General features: G+C 43.9%; 1 protein-coding gene across 3 annotated transcripts in view; it reads right to left on the reverse strand.

The window, feature by feature from the left end:
- LOC120571680 (glutamate receptor ionotropic, kainate 5-like) overlaps nt 1-21,349 on the reverse strand; it is a 309,529-nt gene extending 288,180 nt beyond the window's left edge. For 2 of the 3 annotated variants that reach the window (XM_039820748.1, XM_039820746.1), the window contains exons 1-2: nt 20,569-20,654; nt 2,011-4,065 (exon numbers count right to left, since the gene is read on the reverse strand). The gene's annotated coding sequence lies outside the window, so the exon portion shown is untranslated. Of the gene's footprint in view, nt 1-2,010; nt 4,066-20,568; nt 20,655-21,171 lie in introns of those variants that run through there. The other variant, XM_039820745.1, reaches the window with a different exon arrangement.
- Nucleotides 21,350-22,440: the final 1,091 nt, after the last annotated feature.

A 22,440-nucleotide genomic window follows, 5' to 3' on the forward strand; every position in this document is an offset into this window, starting at 1 on the left:
TTCATACGGTTTGATAAAGTAGTAAAGTTGGACTTTAACTTATCATTTCAATTACAATAACGAGTGTAGCTGTCCTCAATTTAGGTCATCCTGTACGTCTCATCTCCGTTTTTTCCTGCATCCACCGGGTGTGATTGTGTGTGTGTGTGTGTGTGTGTCAGTCGCGAGGGGAACTGAGCAGCCCCGCCCGCTGCAGACAGCCGACAGGAAACAGCAGCCGCTTTCAGCAACTTTAGAGTGAAAAGACGTTACAGCATACATTGATGTTAAAATGTCTACAGGTTGGCAGGACTGTCTGAAATGTTTTGCACGGTCTTTTGCTCTACGTTTTGTTGGTAAATGTGAGATGTTCGAGTCACACACGTCTCGTCTTACAAGGGAATGAATTTTGCGACGTACGTGTGACGTCAACCCGTTCTCACTCCTGCTTGGTCAATGGCTCTCAGAGTCCCATACTGATGCAATGTCTGGCACGAGGGACTGCTGGGATTGGTTGAAGTCGCGGGAAACTCTGGTTATTGGTCAAATTTGCGTAAACGTTGCGGTGATTGGTCAATATTGCGAGTTGCATTAAAGTCGCGATGATTGGTTGAATTTGCGTGAATTTGCGTGATCGCGACATCGGGAAATCCTGGAGGGACTGGTTTGAAATAAAACTATGTTTACTTGGAAAACTGTAGGAGGTCCACACTGCGCGCCCCAAATGTCTACAACAGGTGGCGAGTGCAGAGTTTGCAGGGCCCATAGAGCCATATTATTTATATATATATATATATATATATATATATATATACATATATATATATATATATATATATGTGAAATAAACTGCAATTATCCTTTCATATACAGGAACATATACAAAGGAGAGATTGCAGAAGCTGCAATAACGATCATCATTCCCCGCAGGTAAAGACTTCCTGGCCCAGCAGTATTTGCAACAGAATACAGATTTTCATCTTTCTAATTTTCAACAAACAAAGTCATTACATGCAATTTGAATGTGTAGCTGCAACATTTATGATCTGCATGTAAACAGTGCTCATTGTGAAACGGGCCCCTGGGCAGTCCTGCTTCACCTGCTGTTCGCGCAATGCTTTGAGTGGCAGTTAACATAGAAAATTAATAGGGCCGAAATGTGTTTCATGTTCAAGGTCTCAACCCTGAGGCCAATGAATCTCTTATTTGGACTGAGTCAAATTTCATCAACTCTGGAGAGCAGGCAGAGCGGTGAACATCCGGGCACTTTCGCCGCTACTAAAGGGAATGCATTGAACCGTTCCGCTCCGCCGCTTTCGAAGCTGCCTCTGATGACCCTGTAGACCCAGCCCACTGTTCGGCACATTTTCCGTAACCAAAACGCAGTATGAAAGCACAGCGGAATCAGCAAGCCAGCCAGCAAGCTAACCAACCCGAGGACTTGCTAGCCAACCAACTTGGCTTGCTACTCCCAAGTACTGGCAAGTGCACACCGGTGCAAGTCGGTTTACATTGAAGTTTATACGGAAGCTTAGTCCATTGCCATGGGGTATGGCCGCTCTGACCATTCATCCATCCATTTGATTTCTGTGGTTTTGACTTTGGTTGTTTGGGGCAAAATAAAGAAACTTAAGCAGGTACAAAGAAGCCGGAGAGTCAGGAGAATTGCAAAACTTAAAGCATTGTGTCGGGTAGAGAAACTTTACTGTACTCAAGGAAAGGAACAAAGAAGACTACAATCTATGATTTCAGTATGAGTCATTCTCAACAAACATCAAGAACCGCCGAGGCCTTTGTATCGTAAGTGTTTGGTATGTTAGTCCGTCAGCTGCGTCAATCTTCTACAGACTCTGCAGGAGAAATACGGGGGAGGAAAGACAGAAAGGGGGGAGACTTCAAGGAGGCAAAAGGGAGGAGGAGGAGGAGGAAAAGAGATAGACAAGGCCCAGAGGATGCTGGAGGAGAATGAACGAAGAAGGTGAAGAGACAGGAAAAGTAAAAAAATAGGGAGCAAGAGACTGAAGTACTCACAGAATGAAGATGATGACACCAGGAGCCGATATCAAAAGATTCCCTCTGATGACGGAAGCCAGTTTAATCTCAGCGGGGTCCAGGATAGACAGACGGACGGTTGGGTGGATGGATGGATGGATGGATGCAGAGTATACGATCCACAAGGAAGAGAGCTGGCGGATGAAAAAGCTCCGGAGAGAAGAGGATTTTTTAAAAAGGGGAAGTGTTGGCGGGAGCCTCGGGGTACCTGGGACTGAGGAAATGAAGTCTCCGCTCTGTCCTCTCCAGATTTAATCCCTTGCTGTCTCTCTCTCCTTTTTTTATTTTTTTATTTCTGTTTATCAGTCCCTTTTATCTCACACTTGATATGGAGAGTGCGGAGGCCGCAGGGAAACTTCTAAATAGGACATGCCCACAAATATGGATAGAGTGAAATTGAGGAAAGAGGAGGAAACAAATGTCCTCCAGATTGAGTACATCTGTTTGGCGGGTTCGGTTTTGTTGTTGCTAAACAAGAATGGGAAAAATGTGCATTCGAGGAAGAAAATGAGCTTCTTCCTTTGCCCTCCTCTTGCGTCCGCTGCTTCGACGGGCCTCTCAAAGAAGACGGATCTGGTTTGTGGTACGAGATGGCGAAAACGCAGGGGGGTGGGGGCTCCGAAACAGACTCAATTACAGACGGGCTGAGATAATGGTGTGTATCCGATACACACCATTACCATACGGCACCTGCTGCGTCTCCTCTTCCTCTCCGTGCCTGCTTTTCCACCTGACTGCCAAGATGAAGGCATATAATCAAATTCTCTTAATTGGCCGTGATCATGGCGTCCGGCCAAGAGTCTGTCTCCTCTCTCTCTCTCTCTCTCTCTCTCTCTCTTTGTACTTCCCTCCCTCGCTCGCCCGCACTGAGCCGGGAATGACAATGAGTCCTGGCTGGTCAAGACTCAGGACTCCTACAGTCTACTCCACGTACGGACTCACCGCCAGTTGTTATCTTCGCTGTCGGCTGCCACCCCAATCTCGCCATATCCTCCTGCTGCCCCCGCCTGCTGCCCCGCCCTCCTATCGATCACCTGGAATGACTGACGGGATCCTTTTTTTTTTTTTTTTTTAACTCCTCCTTCACTCCTTATGGCGCTTTTTTTTTTCGATCCCTCTCCTCTTTTTTTCGATCCCTTTGTGTTTATCTCATCTCTGCTGATCTTCCTGTGTCTAATCCCCCATCTAGATCTGCTGTTGCTAATTGGTTTCAGGTGTCTCTGGCGGCGGCGGGAAAGAGTGTGGGGGCAGCGGGGGGGTGGGGGTGGTGGGGGGGGTGTCGAGGAGTGTAAGATTTCACGCCGCCGTCGCCATTAATTAAAAAGATGATTACTCAGAATACAAAGATTAAAGACGAAAATAGGAAGCGGTAGGGCCGATAATAACCTGATAGCACTTTATAACTCCTCGCTCAGCTTATCGAGTGTGTGTGTGTGTGTTTTCTTTCGGTTTTATGGGTGTGTGTGTTCACACACGCAGCAGCTCTCAGCTTGTTAAAAATGGCCGCGTTCAGAGAAAAAGTTTCTGGGAGGTTTCTGCAGGTCGTTGCGACTACATGGCAGAACGAGCTGCATGTCACCTCCTGTGAGCCGACATTTTGCAAAAAAAATCTTGTAGAAAGATTTTATTTTTTTTTTTTTAAAGTCGTCTTTTTCTTATGTTCAGTTTCCTCAAGTTACATTGCCTCCGGTGCGTCAAGGCTTCAGGTTTGTTCCAGTTATGGTTTTCTTTGCCTCCCCGCACCCAGACAGGATCCAGGAAAAGAAAAAAGTCAGACAAATTCCCACGCTCCTCTGTGGCCCGAAAACCAAGTCCATTAAAAAAACACCCAGAATCCTTTGCTTCTGTCTTCGGTGTCCTCAGTGCAGCAGCTGGTGACCGCTGAGCCTGTGAACGGATGTGGTTGCCATGGAACCTCCGAGGAAGATGATTAGGTTGCTGAAGGGTCGCCAGGAGTCTGATGAGCGGTTGGGGGTCACACCTGTGGCATTCTGGGAAATGATGTACGCCTTACTGAGTAGAATCTGACAAGATCTGCAATGACAAGAAAACAAGTTTTTGTTTGCTTAGTTTTCAGTCTGATTAACCTAACAGTATGCTTCTGTGAAAACCTTGTAACTACAACTTTGGAGATGTTGGTGTTTCAACTTCGAAGGTAAAAGTTATGTTTTCCTTTTGTTGTTACAAATTGTAATTATGAAAACCTTTTGAGAAAACAGAGAAATGTGGGAGATTCCTAATACATCATTTGATATGTGATTTTATATGTTTTATACGACGTTATGAGACAACTCTATTTCTCACAGTTAGCTGATATTGTCCCTCATCCTTTAAAAATATGTGTTTAGAACCTCATCAGTAGCATAGGATTGGAAGCTATAGTTATTGTTGTTAAACTCTTCATGCCACTGTCAGTAATACACTTTCAACATCATTTTTCACACTTTAATTGTGTGTGCGAGTGTTGAGTTGTTTGTCTGTATTCATCACGAGGCACTCTTGAATAAAAGCCCCAGTAAAATGTTTAACAAGAGATTAAAAAGTGATAAATCACAAAGGCAGAAAAAAAGAAGGGAGTTTTGTGATGCAGATAACTCAGTTATTCAGTCGCGATGAACAGAAAAACGAAGAGGATTATGGAAATCACAACTTCTGCATGCCAAAAATATCCACACAACAATGAACGAAATGAAGTCGACAATCAGATGCATGACTGGAGATGATAAAAGCATCTAATTGACAAGAGGAAGAACATGGAGGGAAACAAAACCAACCAAAACAACAAGAGGCAGAATTTAAAAGGGAGAGGGATTCTCAGGGGGGAGTGGGAGGAGTAACAAGGTTTTTGTTGAAAAAGAGCAACGTGGGCGAGAAAACACATGTTCGTGATGCAGACTCAGGAAAATAAGTGCAGAAGAAACGAAGAGTGGGAGGACATTTAGTTTTTAACTGTGATCTGGGTGAGCTATAACACAGACTAATGTGGGTTGCAGATGGAGGTTACGTCTACATTAAAAATCACTCTGCTGATTCAGCGATGTGACGACCCACTAGCTGTGACTCAGTCCAAGTCCATCAACCCAGGAGGCACTAATGTCTCTGTGCCATTTTAAACATAGTATGGAATATAAGGTGTTGTAGAGGATAAACTTAGTTTTCAAAATGCAATTTTTTTGGTTTTCTGTCTGAAGGTAAAGTTGTGTAGATATCTAAAAACCTGTTGCTTTTCAAATTAAACGTTTTTGTTCATCTTCAAATAACCAAAACCAGCTCACTGAGCTGTGCTTTTATTTCTAATAGACAAATCCATAAGCCTCTGCTCAATGGGGTCATTTTAATTTTCTCAGCATGTTCCATCTAAAGGCCTTTACACATCAGGGATGAAACAAAAATACAGAATATTCATTGACGATTTTTCATGTTCAAACCTTTCACACCAAGAAACAAAATATTCACGTTCCGTGCATTCCACCAAAATCTAAAAGTTGGCAATAACTAACTCTTTAGTGGACTCACTAAGAAGAATACAGAACCACCAAAAAAAAAAAAAATAAAAATATATATAGTAACAATATGGCTTTTTCTTTAGTAACAACACTATGTTTGGGATGTCATTCCCAAAGAGATGTTTTGCTGATTTAAACCCAGCTCTGTGTCATCTTTGTGTGAGGATTATGTTTTAGATGAACGATGTTTGGCTTTCCTCCGTGGCCACAGTGCACGGAGCTCCCAGCAGAGGTCTACGGAGATGCACCAGATGACGGGAAACGCGTCACAGAGGTCCGGCGAGATCCGCACAATGACGCGAAACCTACATGCGCTGGCGCCACAGAGGGAAGCCAAACACAAAGATGACAGAGCTAGTTTGAAATCGAGAAAGTATCCCTTTATGTATAGTACATGCTAAAACAATTGTATATTTTTAATAATTACACTCTTAGTGCAATAAATAAAGATCACTTGTTTTCCAAATAAAGGCTTTGACAGAGGTGCGGAGCTCAATGTTAAAAAATAGGAAAAGCATTTGCACATACGATTACTGCAATATTCATTTATTCAAGTTCCTGGTGTGAAACAGGCCACCTTTCGTGCATGCGTATCTGGCACATAGACCTTCTACTTCATGGGTTTTAGAGAAAGAGTCCTATTTCAATCTCTGTGGTGTAGCAACATAAAACCATCTGATGCCCTGTCTTTATTATATCTCAGCTTTAAGGATAGATGGCATCAAATGGCATTAAATAAATTAAATGAATCCTTTCAGTACGGTAACTGCACACAAATCATGAATAAAACTTAATATTTTATGTATACAAGAGAATAAGTGAGAGTGTGTGTTGAGAGAGAGAGAAAAGGAGAGAAACTACAGTACTAAAAATAACGGTACAATTTCCGCAAATGCTTCGAAAAACATTCAGTCGTCACACTGTTTGAAATGATTGTGATTACAGTGATTTAATACCAGAGCACAAGCTCGGCTCTGAAGTGTAACCTGCACTAGATTTATCATTAATAAACTGTTCAACAAAAAGGAACCGAATGATTCTGTCTGCTGCTACAAACAGTTTTAAATATGTATTACAGTAATCTGACTCACACAGGCAGCTCAGTACAGAGAAGAAAATATGCTGTTTTATTGCTGCAGAGTAACTTATTGCATAATATCACTTGTAGGGTGTGCTGTGCTGTACTGTAATGTATGACAGCTACAGGAAATAACTGGAAATGTCAAGCTGAGTGTTGTTTTTCAGGACGGAGCCTGCAGACACACTTCCATTTTTAAATGAAAGAACATTCCTCAAACTTTTCTATTTTGTTTGTAACTGGAATTGAATGTAGTGGGGCTAAGAAGCTCTGCAGACATAATGTGACATTGAACCACTCAACCAAAGACGTGTAATGATGACTTCATAGTGACGGTGTTCACGTTTGTGTTCGAAAACACTTGTACTTGCATACAGAGCCACGAACGGATCAGGCCTAGCTTACATCCAGGACATGGTCACACCCTATACCCCAGCCGCGCCCACTCCGCTCTGCATCAGCCAACCTGCTTGCTGCCCCCTCACAGCGAGGGACAACTAATCACTCAACGAAATCCCGTCTGTTTACTCTCCTGGCTCCTAAATGGTGGAATGAGCTCCCCGTTGACATCAGGATGGCTGAAAGCCTACACATCTTCCGCCGAAGGCTAAAAGCACATTCCGACTCCACCGTGGTTAATAAACAAAAAAAACTTACAGTTGCACTTTCATTTGGCTCTTTGTAGTCTGGCTTATTTAAAACTAATGTACTTGCACTTCCTTCTTGTCGTCTGGAGTTTGTACCTTCAAGGTTGAAAGCACTTAATTGGAAGTCCAAAGTTTAGACATTATGGATAATAAATAAAATGCTTAAGAAGAAAAGGAAGGTGATTTTCACTTCCCGAGCCACACTGTTGAGCTCTATTAGCATTCTTCATCTGAGAACCATGGATGTCTGTACAGAATTGTAAGAGTATGGATCATAGTGGTGGACCGCCAGCTTCAAGGATTTCAGTTTCAGCTTCAGTTTTAAAGCTGCAGCAGCAGCTGCTGCTGCATTATGTTTATGTGATATAACATTGCCGGCTGCCAAACGTAACAAGCAGCGCTCTGCAGTGTTTCAGCCCAAGGTCATCCATCAACAACGTCTAGGGTACTGTAACACTTTTCACAAAGACTGTCCCGGTTACATAACGGCATCAGAACTCAGCAGGCTCTGCAGCGCCGCCATGAAGTACAGCTCCTGTTTCGTTCCACATGAAGAGCACTGCAGACAGCAAGCAACTTTTAACACATTTCACATTTTATGACATTGTGGGGACTGGCACCTGTTATAACAGTGGGGACACCCACAATACCATATGTCCTCACAAGTCACAAGAACTGGTTTTGTTTGTGTGTGTGCGTGTGTGTGTGTGTGTGTGTGTGTGTGTGTCTGTCAAGACATTTCAGGTAACGCCACACCCAGGTATTCTGGCATATATTCTAAGATTAATTAGGGTTGACAAATTTGGGCTTAAAGGGATAATTCAGATCTTTTGAAGTGTGGTTGTATGAGCTACTTCTCCATAATCAGTGTGTTCGCTACAGTAGATGGCGGTCGGCACGCCCCTTAGAGCGGCAGGCAGGAGTACCAACACAGCAGCTAAACATATTTTAGACACGTATACATCTATATCAGTTTAAGTGGACACTACAGTATATTTAGAGTATTTTCACAGCTTTACCTTGCTGTCAGACAGCCCTTTACGTTGGGGAACTAAAGTGGCCATCTAAAAAATCCAAACTATCCTTTTATTGTGTACAGTGTGTAGCCAGCAATAATTTGTGGTCTTTTTGCCTTGTTTTGCTCGTTTTGTGCACTAATTGAGCCAATTAGAATTTACATTTGTTAACAATTTGTTTGCATATCTGTTCAATCAATTTCAATCAATCTATCAAGCTTCTAATCCCCTTTGCGCCTCAGCAACTGGAGTCTCTCTGCAGCCCAGCAGGGCTTTAGAATGATCACTTTTAAAGCCACTGCTGCTGACCTGTGCTGTGTGCAGATTAATGCATGGAGTGAATAACTAATGCATTTGCAGGATTGTGTGGTCTGACTCTTCAGGGCTACTTGAGCCAGAGGGGCTCAAATAGCTTTTAAGAGTCTACTTTATTCTTAGAGAGTCACAGGTTTGCAGGGTGACTGACTCTGAGAGCTGAAGCACTTTGGTCTAAATGTTCGTTTTATTTAAAACACTCATCTGTACGAGTGTTGTGACACATTATAAGAGTGGCAGCAGTGAAAGGTGGATCATACATTTTCTAACATATTCTTAAAATGTCACAGTTGTACAGTTTTTAAAGCACGTTGGTCTAAATGTTATTGTATTTAAAGCACAGGCGTGTGGGAGTGTTGTGACATACAGAATGCATTAAACTATATGATAAGTGAACGTTGCGCTTCAGAGTTTAATACATGCAGTCCCTGCAGTTAGAAAATGCCACATGCTGTGTTTAGGTATTTGTTGAGTACATCATTTTATATTTTCTGTGCTGTAACTTTTAACTTCTGTGTAGGAGTTTTTAATTCTCCTGGCAGTCATCGCTTAAAGGTGCAATGTGTAAGATATGGCCAGAGTTTTAATTTAGAACAAAAGCAATTTACTTACATTGTCAACAGAGTGTGAAGAAGTTACAGTTATGATGTTATGTTAACGAATGTATTGTGTTGCAGCGATATCTACTGAAATGAGCATGCTTACCAGCTAGCTCCTGTCTTGTAATACCAGTGGTGTAGTCTAGTTTTTTGTAGTGAGTATAATGTGATTTTCCCCCCAAAGCTTCATACCCGCTCGTCCCAGAGCGACAGCCCATATGTTTGTTTGTACCATTACCATGTACAGTAAAACATCAGCCTCATCTGGCTCATTTTCTGTAGTTTCTGTGACGTTAACGTTTGCTGCAGTGTCCCTCGAAGCGGCAATAGCTTCAAGGGCAGGCTTACGAAACCACTGAAGCAGTGTAGTTTAAATTCCATTTTCGTTCTCCTTTAGTGATTAACATTAGTTCATTTCATATTTGGGCAGACAGTGCCCGCCAAGCAACTGTGTTTTTGTTCCTACGTGACTTGCAACACAGATGGGGTGAATTTATGAACGAAAGTGTGAAGGTTCTGCCACGAAACAATCGTAACGTTATCGTTGTTATGTAACGTTATCGTTGTGCTTTTTTAAGTGGGTATACAGAGACCCTTGACCTTTCTTAGTGGGTGTACATATACCTGCATATCACGTAGACTACACCACTGTGTAATACCCCTTGGGCCTTGAGAGGCGGTAGTGACACACTGTAGCGTCCAGTCTGCCAACATGAGAGGATGAAGTAGAGCTGCCCCGGCTCACAGAATCAGCTACACCATTCGCAGTACAACAGTTAGCAGCTTTGCACCTAAAACAAAAATGCCCTACACTAAGAATTGTGTTTAAGAGACCATTGCAATGGATTGGCCCCCGGAGAACCCTGGCAGAGATTACTCGTTCAGCGGAGGTGTATCGTGCATCGAGCGATATCGTTATCGATATCGCTCGGTTGTTATTCAGTCCCTCCAGAAAAAAATTTTCGTTGCAAAAAAGTCACATATATCTTAGCAGAAAGTTGAAAAATGTTGCGTTTACTTCACACAAGAGCAGCCATTTTCCCTTGTTGCCATGGGAACGTTATGAAGTGACGTAATTACGCGAGGTGAACATCATCGAAAAGCAGGGTGTTGGGGGAATCACTTTTTTTCCCTCTTTTTCATCAAACCGCAGTTTTTCCAAGTTCCCGCAATTTTTGCAATTTCATCGCATACAATTGCATAAATATCGCGCATATTCCATCGCATTTTTTAAGAAAACCTGCCGCGTAATCAAGGATTTTTGCCCGCAACAATCACAAAAAAACTCAAACTTCATCCTAAAAGAGATTACTCCTTCAGCAGATGCCGCGATACCACACGGAGTCAGCTGATAGACGGCGTGTCCTGTTAGCTCCACAGCTATAAGTCTGGGATGTTTTCTTGCAACCAGATCTCCATTATCACCATAAGGCAGCTATCTGTGCGGTGGTTGGTAAGCTGCAGTCTCCTGTTGTCCAGCTTGTTGACGAGAGAGCGGGCAAAGACGCTGCAAGGTTTACGCGGGAACACTCTTAGCCTAGCCTGGATCCCGGCTCGCATCGCCGCCTGAGCCTCCTCTCTGCCGGCTGCTGGTCATTGAGACTTCACATTGCACCTTTTCTTTGCACGGACGATGCCAGAATAATGGTTTTTAATGTGGTAATAAACATGGAAATTAAGTAATTAGGCTAATGACATAACTTTTGTTTTGTTGTCTTTCCATCCATTTTTAATACCTGCTAATCAATCCTTTATACATTCCCTACATGCAATTTTTTTTTGTCTGAATTACAAATATTTTTACAAGACAGAATGAATTCGAGCAAATTCCCATTGGCAAAACATTAAGCTAATGTTAAACTTTTCTGTTCTGTCTGTCCCTCTCTGCTCGGATCATCTGAGACATTTACAATCTCTGACTAAAAAAATTCACTCCGCAATTTAATGTCCTGACCAAATGACATCCCCTGTGAGTGCCATTAGTTACAGTTAGTGAGCCAGAGTCACATTTAGTTTTATTCTAATTGTGTCCCTCTTTGCAGAGCTCACACAGACATTTTAGGATCTGCTATCCAGGGAACAGCTTCGTACTCCAAACTGTTCGAGCTCTTTGGTTTGTGGTCTTTCCTCTATATTGCAGGATCATGCTACTCGAAGCAACACAAGATTCAACATTTCTCGGCACTATCTGGAACCATGTATACTTACAGTGCCTTGCGAAAGTATTCGGCCCCCTTGAACGTTTCGACCTTTTGCCACATTTCAGGCCTCAAACATAAAGATATAAAACTGTAATTTTTTGTGAAGAATCAACAACAAGTGGGACACAATCATGAAGTGGAACGAAATTCATTGGCTATTTCAAACTTTTTTAACAAATAAAAAACTGAAAAAGTGGGCGTGCAAAATTATTCAGCCCCTTTACTTTCAGTGCAGCAAACTCTCTCCAGAAGTTCAGTGAGGATCTCTGAATGATCCAATGTTGACCTAAATGACTAATGATGATAAATAGAATCCAGCTGTGTGTAATCAAGTCTCCGTATAAATGCACCTGCTCTGTGATAGTCTCAGAGGTCCGTGTAAAGCGCAGAGAGCATCATGAAGAACAAGGAACACACCAGGCAGGTCCGAGATACTGTTGTGGAGAAGTTTAAAGCCGGATTTGGATACAAAAAGATTTCCCAAGCTTTAAACATCCCAAGGAGCACTGTGCAAGCGATAATATTGAAATGGAAGGAGTATCAGACCACTACAAATCTACGAAGACCCGGCCGTCCCTCTAAACTTTCAGCTCATACAAGGAGTAGACTGATCAGAGATGCAGCCAAGAGGCCCATGATCACTCTGGATGAACTGCAGAGATCTACAGCTGAGGTGGGAGACTCTGTCCATAGGACAACAATCAGTCGTATACTGCACAAATCTGGCCTTTATGGAAGAGTGGCAAGAAGAAAGCCATTTCTTAAAGATATCCATAAAAAGTGTCGTTTAAAGTTTGCCAAAAGCCACCTGGGAGACACACCAAACATGTGGAAGAAGGTGCTGTGGTCAGATGAAACCAAAATCGAACTTTTTGGCAACAATGCAAAACGTTACGTTTGGCGTAAAAGCAACACAGCTCATCACCCTGAACACACCATCCCCACTGTCAAACATGGTGGTGGCAGCATCATGGTTTGGGCCTGCTTTTCTTCAGCAGGGACAGGGAAGATGGTTAAAATTGATGGGAAGATGGATGGAGCCAAATACAGGACCATTCTGGAAGAAAACCTGATGGAGTCTGCAAAAGACCTGAGACTGGGATGGAGATTTGTCTTCCAACAAGACAATGATCCAAAACATAAAGCAAAATCTACAATGGAATGGTTCACAAATAAACATATCCAGGTGTTAGAATGGCCAAGTCAAAGTCCAGACCTGAATCCAATCGAGAATCTGTGGAAAGAACTGAAAACTGCTGTTCACAAACGCTCTCCATCCAACCTCACTGAGCTCGAGCTGTTTTGCAAGGAGGAATGGGCAAAAATGTCAGTCTCTCGATGTGCAAAACTGATAGAGACATACCCCAAGCGACTTACAGCTGTAATCGCAGCAAAAGGTGGCGCTACAAAGTATTAACTTAAGGGGGCTGAATAATTTTGCACGCCCAATATTTCAGTTTTTTATTTGTTTAAAAGGTTTGAAATATCCAATAAATTTCGTTCCACTTCATGATTGTGTCCCACTTGTTGTTGATTCTTCACAAAAAATTACAGTTTTATATCTTTATGTTTGAGGCCTGAAATGTGGCAAAAGGTCGAAAAGTTCAAGGGGGCCGAATACTTTCGCAAGGCACTGTACATACCGTGATGTACCGTGACTTAAGGATGTGCCAGCTGTTTTTAAAAATTATATTCTTCCATTCAAGAAAACTACAGACTCTTTGTACATCTTTAGTTCTTGTGTGATTTCATTTTATCCCTCTAGTTTCACTGAGAGGTGACGGCCTCCAATTAAAAAAACACCATTTTATCTCCCTCTGCGCCCCGCCTATCATCGCTCACACGTTCACTTCGTAAAAAAGGCTGCCCGCATTACGCTTTAATTATGATATAAAAGTGCAAGGCCTGACATCCTTCTCTCCACCCGACATAAACTATGATGGCTCATTCTCACCCATCAACAGCAGCTGTATCCGAATGGCTTTTCAAACGGCAGTGATGGAGTCTCTAACTGATGTCATCTGGCGTAAGACGTGATGAATGCTCACTCCCTGTACAAGCCGAGCAAAGGACAGACAAAGAGGTGAGAGGTGATATATGGCTGTTGGCATCATGTAGGTTAATAAACTGAAGTCACGCAGAGACAAAAGGGGACGCAGGACAGAGATCCCAGCTCCTGATATCATCTGATGCCATCTGGGGGAGAATTTACAGCTCCATGGGTTCACACATTTCATTTAAAATCTGTTTTCTCTGTGTTTTATCACCTCCTCGTTCCGTTTACCTTGCTCTGCGTTACAGGATCCTCTCTCGAGGATGCACTCGTTATCATTCTCCGCGTCTCTTCCCCTCCCTCTCTCAGTCCCTCTCTATTTGTCTCTTTCTCTCTGACTTTGTGTCTCCTTTGCTCAGGTCATCAGAGCATCTTCATAAGAGAGAAAACATAAGAGCTCGCTGTGATATCAATGTTTGTCTAAGGTAAACACACCATCGCTGTTCTTTTTCCAGCTCTTTTTCCCTAACTGCTGCCTGCCCTCTTTGAGTACTATGTTACGTAGCTCTTTTGCTCCATGTGTACAAATCACACAAGTCCACAATCTCTTCCCATGATATCACACCCACATCCTTCATCAGTATTCTCCAAAGGATCACATAGGTTACAAAAGGTGCGAGTGTTTTGATGGGTGTCGTGTGGCATCAGTGTATTTTCTGAAAAGTGCGTGCAAAGGAAAGTATTGACACCAAAGAGGTGGACAAACGATCTGAGGGAAATTGACTGGAAACTACGAAGAAACATGACAGAACACACTGCATTGTTTAGTCGTCGTCTCTGATCTTAGCATGAAATGGACATCATTCAGTCATTAGATTTTCTGTAAGAGAGTTCCACGATGCAGAAGAGAATTGATCAATTTAGTCGTTTACCTTGATCCACATGAAAGTGAATAATCGATCATCTCCTATCTGAGCTCATCACCACTCCACTGCTGAGGTGAAAGAAACAAACATACCGCCGCTGTTTCTGTTACAGATTGGTTGTGTGTGTGTGCGTGTGTGTGTGTGTGTGTGTGCGTGTGTGTGTGCGTGTGTAGGATGCAGCAAACATTCCCCGTTGCAGCAATATAAAACACACTGAACATTTTCTTTTTTGCACTGCCTGCAGTCTGACACTGAATAAACATTAAATATTACAACTGTGCACCTACAGATGTGTAGGTGGACACACACACACACACGCAGACACACTTATGCAACCAAACAGCCTGTGTAGGCAATAATACCCACATATGATCATTGCCAAACATAGTACAAATGCACCAAACGTAAACACGCTTTCTTACGTCGAAGCGGGAAATAAACTCACACACACCTGCGTGCAAAACCTACGCCGACTCCCATCAACCGCCGCTGTCGCCAGCAGTGACAACAGCAGGCTAACGCTGGAATATAGTGCGCATTCATTAAAACCTGCAAACACCGGCTCCAGCCACAGTCTGATTATCTTTCCACCCACCACTCTCACACCTGATCGCTCCGATCCTCATAATATCACGCCCCCGTCTCATCACTGGAACACGGAAAGGACACGCGGCTCTGCACTGGACGCGCAGCAGAAACGCCGTCAGAATTACGCTCGAAAAAGCTATCAAAGGTCGGAGCGATGGTGGTTTCAAGTCTTGGCTGAACATACTCGTCATTGAGTGGTGTCTAAAAAAAGAGTGCGAGCAGATAACGAGTTCATTTTGCCACCGCCATCCCCGAGAAGCCGTTCAGCTCAGTGTGTCAGCCCTGCAAAAAACCCTTCTGTAAAAAAAAACCCCCCCCCCCACAAGGGGGGGGAAGTTTTTTTAAAAAAAAACCGCCGCCCACAAAAACAAAAAAAAAAAAAAAAAAAAAAAAAACCCCCCCCCCCCCCCCCCCCTCTTTTTAAAACTAATAAAAAAGATGAAAAAACACACAAAAAAAAAAAAAAAAAAAAAAAAAAAAATAAAATTATTAAAGTATCAATTACCGATAACACGTCCATTTGATTCAGTTTATTTAACAATTCTTTTTAGCGAAATCACTTATGCAAAAGCAGTTTTTATAATATATAAGTGTCAATATGTCAATCGATACAGGTAGACCTGCAGTTTGTAGCTTGCTCCTTAGCAGAGGCTGGCAGCTGATGTCAGCTTGGGTTTACAGCCATTATAGTAGATGATAATGGGGGCCTAGTTTAGGACCAAAAAAATAGAGAGAAAAGAAAATCCAAATGTCCATTAAAAGTTCTCAGATTTCTCCTGCAGCATACTTCACTTCTCTAATAATAACTTTATAATAATACTAATAATAACTTGTATTTATATAGCGCCTTTCATGAAACCCAAGGACACTTTACAGAATTACAGTGGCAGAGCTAAGGGAGGTTGAAGGCTGTGGTGAACAGGTGGTGTTTCAGGAGTTTTTTTTTTTAAATGTCCACGGATATAGCATTTTGGATATCTGGTGTTCCAGAGGGATGGATCTATACAGTAATGGGGGGATGGGATATGTCATGTAGTCAATAGTCATGGATCCATTCCCCTTTTAAAAATGAATAAATTGCGTACTTGTTACGCCCCTTGTTTAGCCAACCCATTCTCACTCCCAACCCCTAAAATATGGATGCTTAGTCAGTGTCTCTCAGCGTCTGATATGATGCAATAAGCACCCTTCAGCGTGTGTGTGGAACGCACCGGGCAGAGCAGCAGCTACATGGCGCGTGAAGTTGACGCAGTATGAAGAGCGACAACGGTAGCGCGTAGTACAAAAGTCCGAAATTCCATGTAGGAAGTTGGTCGGGCCGGTGCATGGGTCAAACAACACAGGACTTTTTTCCCCGTAGACCGGGGTTCGTGTCCCGTTCTTGTCCCGCGTGTCACCGAAACGTTTTTTGACATTTTATGACCCCACCCAAAATCTTTTCCTAAACCCAACTGTCCCGTTCTACTTCCCCTAAACCCAACCGTCCCGTTCTTCTTTTCCTAAACCCAACTGTCCTGTTGTTCTTTTCCTAGTCCTGTTCTTCTTTGCCTAAACCCAACTGTCCCGTTCTTCTTTTCCTAAACCCAACTGTCCCATTCTTCTTTTCCTAAACCCAACCGTCCCATTCTTCTTTTCTTAAACCCAACCGTCCCGTTCTTCTTTTCCTAAACCCAACCGTCCCGTTCTTCTTTTCCTAAACCCAACCGTCCCGTTCTTCTTTTCCTAAACCCAACCGGTCCCGTTCTTCTTTTCCTAAACCCAACCGTCCGTTCTTCGTTTCCTAAACCCAACCGTCCCGTTCTTCTTTTCCTAAACCCAACTGTCCCGTTCTTCTTTTCCTAAACCCAACCGTCCCGTTCTTCTTTTCCTAAACCCAACCGTCCCGTTCTTCTTTTCCTAAACCCAACTGTCCCATTCTTCGTTTCCTAAACCCAACCGTTACGTTCTTCTTTTCCTAAACCCAACTGTCCCGTTCTTCTTTTCCTAAACCCAACCGTCCCATTCTTCTTTTCTTAAACCCAACCGTCCCGTTCTTCTTTTCCTAAACCCAACCGTCCCGTTCTTCTTTTCCTAAACCCAACTGTCCCGTTCTTCTTTTCCTAAACCCAACTGTCCCGTTCTTCTTTTCCTAAACCCAACTGTCCCGTTCTTCTTTTCCTAAACCCAACTGTCCCATTCTTCTTTTCCTAAACCCAACTGTCCCATTCTTCTTTTCCTAAACCCAAGTGTCCCGTTCTTCTTTTCCTAAACCCAACTGTCCCATTCTTCTTTTCCTAAACCCAAGTGTCCCGTTCTTCTTTTCCTAAACCCAACTGTCCCGTTCTGCTTCTCCTAAACCCAACTGTCCCGTTCTTGTCCCGTGTCACGTAAACGTACCTTTTATAAGCCCACCCACGACCTTTTCCTTAACCTAACTGCGTCAAACGTGACGCCAATAGCCCCGACCCAGTGCGTTTAGATATGACAACGCCAAAAGGCACCTGACCAAGCGTCTGTATTTTACACGGGGAGAATGTGTTGGTTTAGGAGGGTAGAAGCGCACAATGAAAGTTGAAATTGCAAACATCGGTTAAATGAACCCGAAAACAAAAGAACTCCGAAAATGGCAGCTCTCCTCCACAACTTCAGTGCGTGGATAATTCTATTTACAAAATGTACACGGATACGTCCAGCTAACCGACAAGCTACAGGGCACTCGGCCGAACAAGATGTCACAGATCTAACACACAAAGCAGCTACAGAAGGTCTGGAGGCCGAGGACAGAACCAGACATTTAAAAGGGCCGGACGTTGGGAACGGACCAGGAAAACAGACACAGGTGAGAGAATATTGCCAGGGTGGTAACGGTAATCGGTTTTATAACATATCATAACGACGTTTGCTTAAGCGTAAGTGTAAGCGTCAGTCAGCCGCTGGCGAAGCCTTCTTCACTGGCATCTAAATAAAAACAAAACAGTCGTTTTAAGTACGCAACACTACAAAAGAACCAAAGTTAGGCTATTTATCTGGTGTAGTCCATATCAATGAAGTTCCGGAGGTTTCCGCAGGATGTCCATGATTTTCGGCCGGATGTCCGTGACCTTCCCCTTTCTTTGTGTTGGCGTTCTAAACTCCGGTGGATTCATGAGGACTATGGTTAACTGCTCCTCAGATCTCTGCAGGGTAAATCCAGACAGCTAGCTAGACTATCTGTCCAATCTGAGCTTTCTGTCGCACGACTAAAACAACTTTTGAACGTACACACATGTACCACCAAAACAAGTTCCCTTCCCAAGGCTATTTTGCAGCGGCGCTGTCATTGCGTCCGACGACTGCGTTTAAAGAAATGCCAATAAACCAGAGCACTTTCTTCTCCCTTCCCTGAATGCTGTGTGGACTAGCCAGACCCTCCTCTGCAGCGCTGTGGAGGAAGGTCTGGCAATGCGAAAATATGCCTGGTGTGACTACAACAAATGAAGGGCTTTCCATCTCATTTGAGCCAAGAACCGTTACAACTTTGCTTCGGAGGTTTGACGACATTCAATTAGGGCTGCACGATATGAGGAGAATATATCTCATTGCAGTTATTTTGACCGACGCTGCGATAGCGATATGATTCACGATATTTTTGTAGAAAAAAATTAAAATATAAAAAAAATGTTAATGATTTGTAACCCGGGACGTCTCTGCAGCACCATACTACTCGATTCCCAATGGTTTGACACACATTTCGCCTTCATAGGGGTGCTATGCAGTTTTGGCCATTTCTTCGCTGTTTTCTCGCTTTTTGCTGGCAGGTTTCTCTATAGAGCCCTCCCCTACAGCTTCGGAATAGATATTTGGCAGCTCCTATGTTTACTCGTGTCTGACTCCTCTCTCGGTCAGCCTGCCGTTTCCTCTTTCTCTGTTCCTCCGACAACGCTTTCCTAGCTTTCTGCTTCTTTTTTACCGGCTCAGCCATGACGATAGTGTGAAAAACTCCATCGCTACCTTGTTAGCCGGTTCCTGGATGGGGGGCGTGTATGTGTGCAGTGGCGTGAAGCAATTCCTTACATGGCGAGACCTGGTATCACGCGATACTTTCTGACGCTGAGGCCTAGGCACGCGAGACGACCACCATTCAACCCGAAAAAAAAAGTCATATAACCATTCCAATGACTCTGAAGCTGTTCAGTTAAGGTAAATTAAACTAAAATAAAACTGCACAGTTCCCCTTTAACAAATAGTGCGCCCCACCCTGCAATTTGAACATTTGAACCAGTCCATATTGCGATGTGGAGAAAATTGCGCAGCCCTACGTTGAGTGTATTAATCTATACATTCGCAAAAAAAGCCGACAGATACTGTAACATTTTCTGTCTCACTCTGCATTTTGGCATTTTAAGCCCCTACCCGTTCCCTGATGTTGAACACATACAATATCAAAAATCTGTCAAGTTTCAGCGGGTATACAGTACAGCAGGCCACAGGTTGAACACTGAGATTAGGCCTTCAGTCTTCAGTGGTTTGATTCTACAACACACAGCTCATTCATCTGGACTCTACTAAGGCAAAAGGGAGGCTGATAAAAAAATTTAATAAATAAATAAAAAAGATCCGTTAACAATCAAGCTGCTGCTTCCAACTCAACCAAACAATTAATAAACATTTCGGCTGCAAATTGGACCACATGGGACGTTTTAGGATGTGAGCACTTTTCAACTGATGAATAATTTATCATGTGAATGAATCAACTTCCCGCCTGGTTTCGTTGTGTGTGTGTGTGTGTGTGTTGTGTGTGTGTGTGTGTGTGTGTGTGTGTGTGTGTGTGTGTGTGTGTGCGTGCGTGTGTGTGTGACAGCAGCGGTCAGGTTCACGGTGTAAGCTGACGCTCAGCTGTTAACACCAAGCTAACTGTAGCATGACTGGCGTTTATCAGGCCGATGCAAACAGGCTGCCGGGGGTGGGGGTTGAAGTAGTTGAAGTGGAGGACCGTGGGTATGTTTGATGTCGATGGGGGGTGTCAGAGGCGCTGATGAGGCAGCGGAGTGATGGATGAAGAGAGGGATGGACAGATTCTCGGGGGTTCGAACCCCCAGACTTCTGATTTCATGTCGAGCCTGACGCTTCTCAGCTTCAGGCGCCGGTGTCTTCAGGTCCCAGGTTACAACGCACGAACCTATGGGTCCATGACTGTGTGTGTGTCTGTGTGTGTGTGTGTGTGTGTGTGTGTGTGTGTGTGTGTGTGCATTTCCTTTGCGTGGCTGCTTGGCTGATGGTGCAAATGAGTGACGGTTGCCGGAAAGAAAGGGTCTAACCAGAAGATGGGAAACGTGAAGAGAGGAAAAAGAAGAAGAGAAGCGCAGGGGGGGAGGTGAGTGATGGAAAGAGAGGGCACGAAATGTCTGATGGATGGTAAGATGATGGTTGGAGGGAAAGAGGGAAGTGTGTGTGTGTGGGGGGGGGAGTCTGACTGATGGAGGAAAACGAACGAATAAGAAGCACGGGCACAGAGAGGGAGATGAAGAAGCGATAAAAGGAGGTGAAAGGAGAAGAAACAACAGAGAAATAAAAAAGGGGGTAAAAAAGCAGCAGAGCGGAGCAGGAAAAGAGCAACCCCCCACCTCCTTCTTCTCTGTATTCCACACACACACTCAATCACACGCACACATGCACACGCACGCGCACAGACACTATCACACACACTCACCCATATGCTTCTGCTCTCCGTGGGCGAGCCGGCGAACGGCAGCCGTAGCCCCGGCAGAGTTACGGCAGAGCCGGCTGAAGGCTGGAGAAGAGAGAGAGAGAGAGAGAGAGAGAGAGAGAGAGAGAGAGAGAGAGAGAGAGAGCAGTAGTGGTAGTCCCTCGACCAAGCGGCGAGTGAGTGAGCGAGCGAGCGAGAGAGCAGTTTGCACCGGAGGAGAAAGGAGAGAGAGAGAGAGGGAGAAAGAGAGAGACAGAGGAGAAAAAAAGGAGGTGCAAACAGACACAAAAAAAACCCAAAACACCAGCAAGCAACTCCTCGTGACCAAAAATCCCAGGTTTACTCCAAATCCACCTGAGAGATGAATCTCCAGCTGTTGGTTAAACACGCACACACGCACGCACGCACACACACACACACACACACACACACACACACACTACACGCACACACACTCCCTCGCCGCGCGCTGTCGCAATGACACCGTCGGCTGTGAGGCTCCTCGGGCCGCCGGCGCAAGAGGAGAAACGAACACACGGACCTTCAACACCTCCTTCTCTCTTTCCTCGTTTCTGCTTTTTTTTTTTTTTTTTTTTTTATTTTTACCTCCTGCTGCTGCTGCTGCTGCTGCTGCTGTTTGTCCTCTATTTATCCAACCGGCCGGTGACACAAAAGGAGAAAGAGAGACTAAGATGAAGGAGAAGAAATGCTTCTCTTTTTTTTAATTCCCCGTTTTGTTATCCTCCTCTGTGCCCGGGAAGTCTCTCCTCTCTCGGCGTCCTTCAGTGGCGGACTAGGCTGCCGCTCCACAGCGCAGAGAGGCTGGACTGCATTAGTCTCTCTCTCTCTCTCTCTCTCTCCACCCCCCTCCTGCCCCTTCCTCCTGCTGAATGTATCTCTTCCATGCCTCCTGAGCTCCCTCCTTCAAATCAATCCCTCCTCCTTCTCTCTGTCCTTCTCCAAAGCATGTTTCCCATCCACCTGTTTTTTTATTTATTTATTTATTTTTTTTGATGCACAATTTAAATGTATGCTCAAACCAGGAGTTACTGCCTGCGGCACTGCGCCGCACATGTCATCCACATGACAGGAGAAGCAGTCGGGGTGCAGAAGCTCATCGGGAATGAGAATGCGATCACATTTCTGCTTTTTTTCCCAGAGAGTTGACACTCCGGTGTCCATGGTTCTGGAAGAAAGAGTCTTACTCAGGCAGCTGGTATATTACCATTTTATATTCATCTTTAAGGTGTAAATATCCAGCGCCATTTGCACTCCCAACTCGTAAATGTGTGTGTTTACATATACCAGAACTTCCAGTACCTATTCAAGAAGTGATCTCCAACTACCTAGGGAGGTCTTGGGACATGTCTGCATGCAGTGATGGACTGGCCATCTGGAATTTGGGCAAATGCCAGAAGGCCCCTACTGATAATTTGTCTTTGGTTCATTTTGATAAGTTATTTTATGCATGCAGCCACAAATATTCAAGATTGTACAGCAGCAAAGTGCGCGGAAAGAATAATTTGGGAGCAAGCTAGGTTATTGACAAAAATAGGGCCAGTATGTTACAAATGCCAGGGCCTTTTTTCTTTTTTTTATCACTGTCTGCATGTATTGAAAAGGTGACAAAAATGTTGAAAAAAATGTCTACGCTGGCAGGACTTATTTCCATGTATATGTCCATGGTTTGCTTTTTTTGGACGCGCTGGGAGTGAGAATGTGTTGAAATGATCAACATTAAAACCAACTGGATTTTAAGCCAGGGAGTTAGCCAGGGCTCCAGACTACCGCAGTCGGGGAGCTTTTCTCATGCGCCATGCGTCCGTATACGTAGCTACGAAAAGGAACGCACAGTAATTTGTATGTAATCCACGT

This window comes from Perca fluviatilis, chromosome 13 (genome assembly GCF_010015445.1).
Source record: "Perca fluviatilis chromosome 13, GENO_Pfluv_1.0, whole genome shotgun sequence".
In the NCBI taxonomy this organism is placed as follows: Eukaryota; Metazoa; Chordata; class Actinopteri; order Perciformes; family Percidae; genus Perca; species Perca fluviatilis.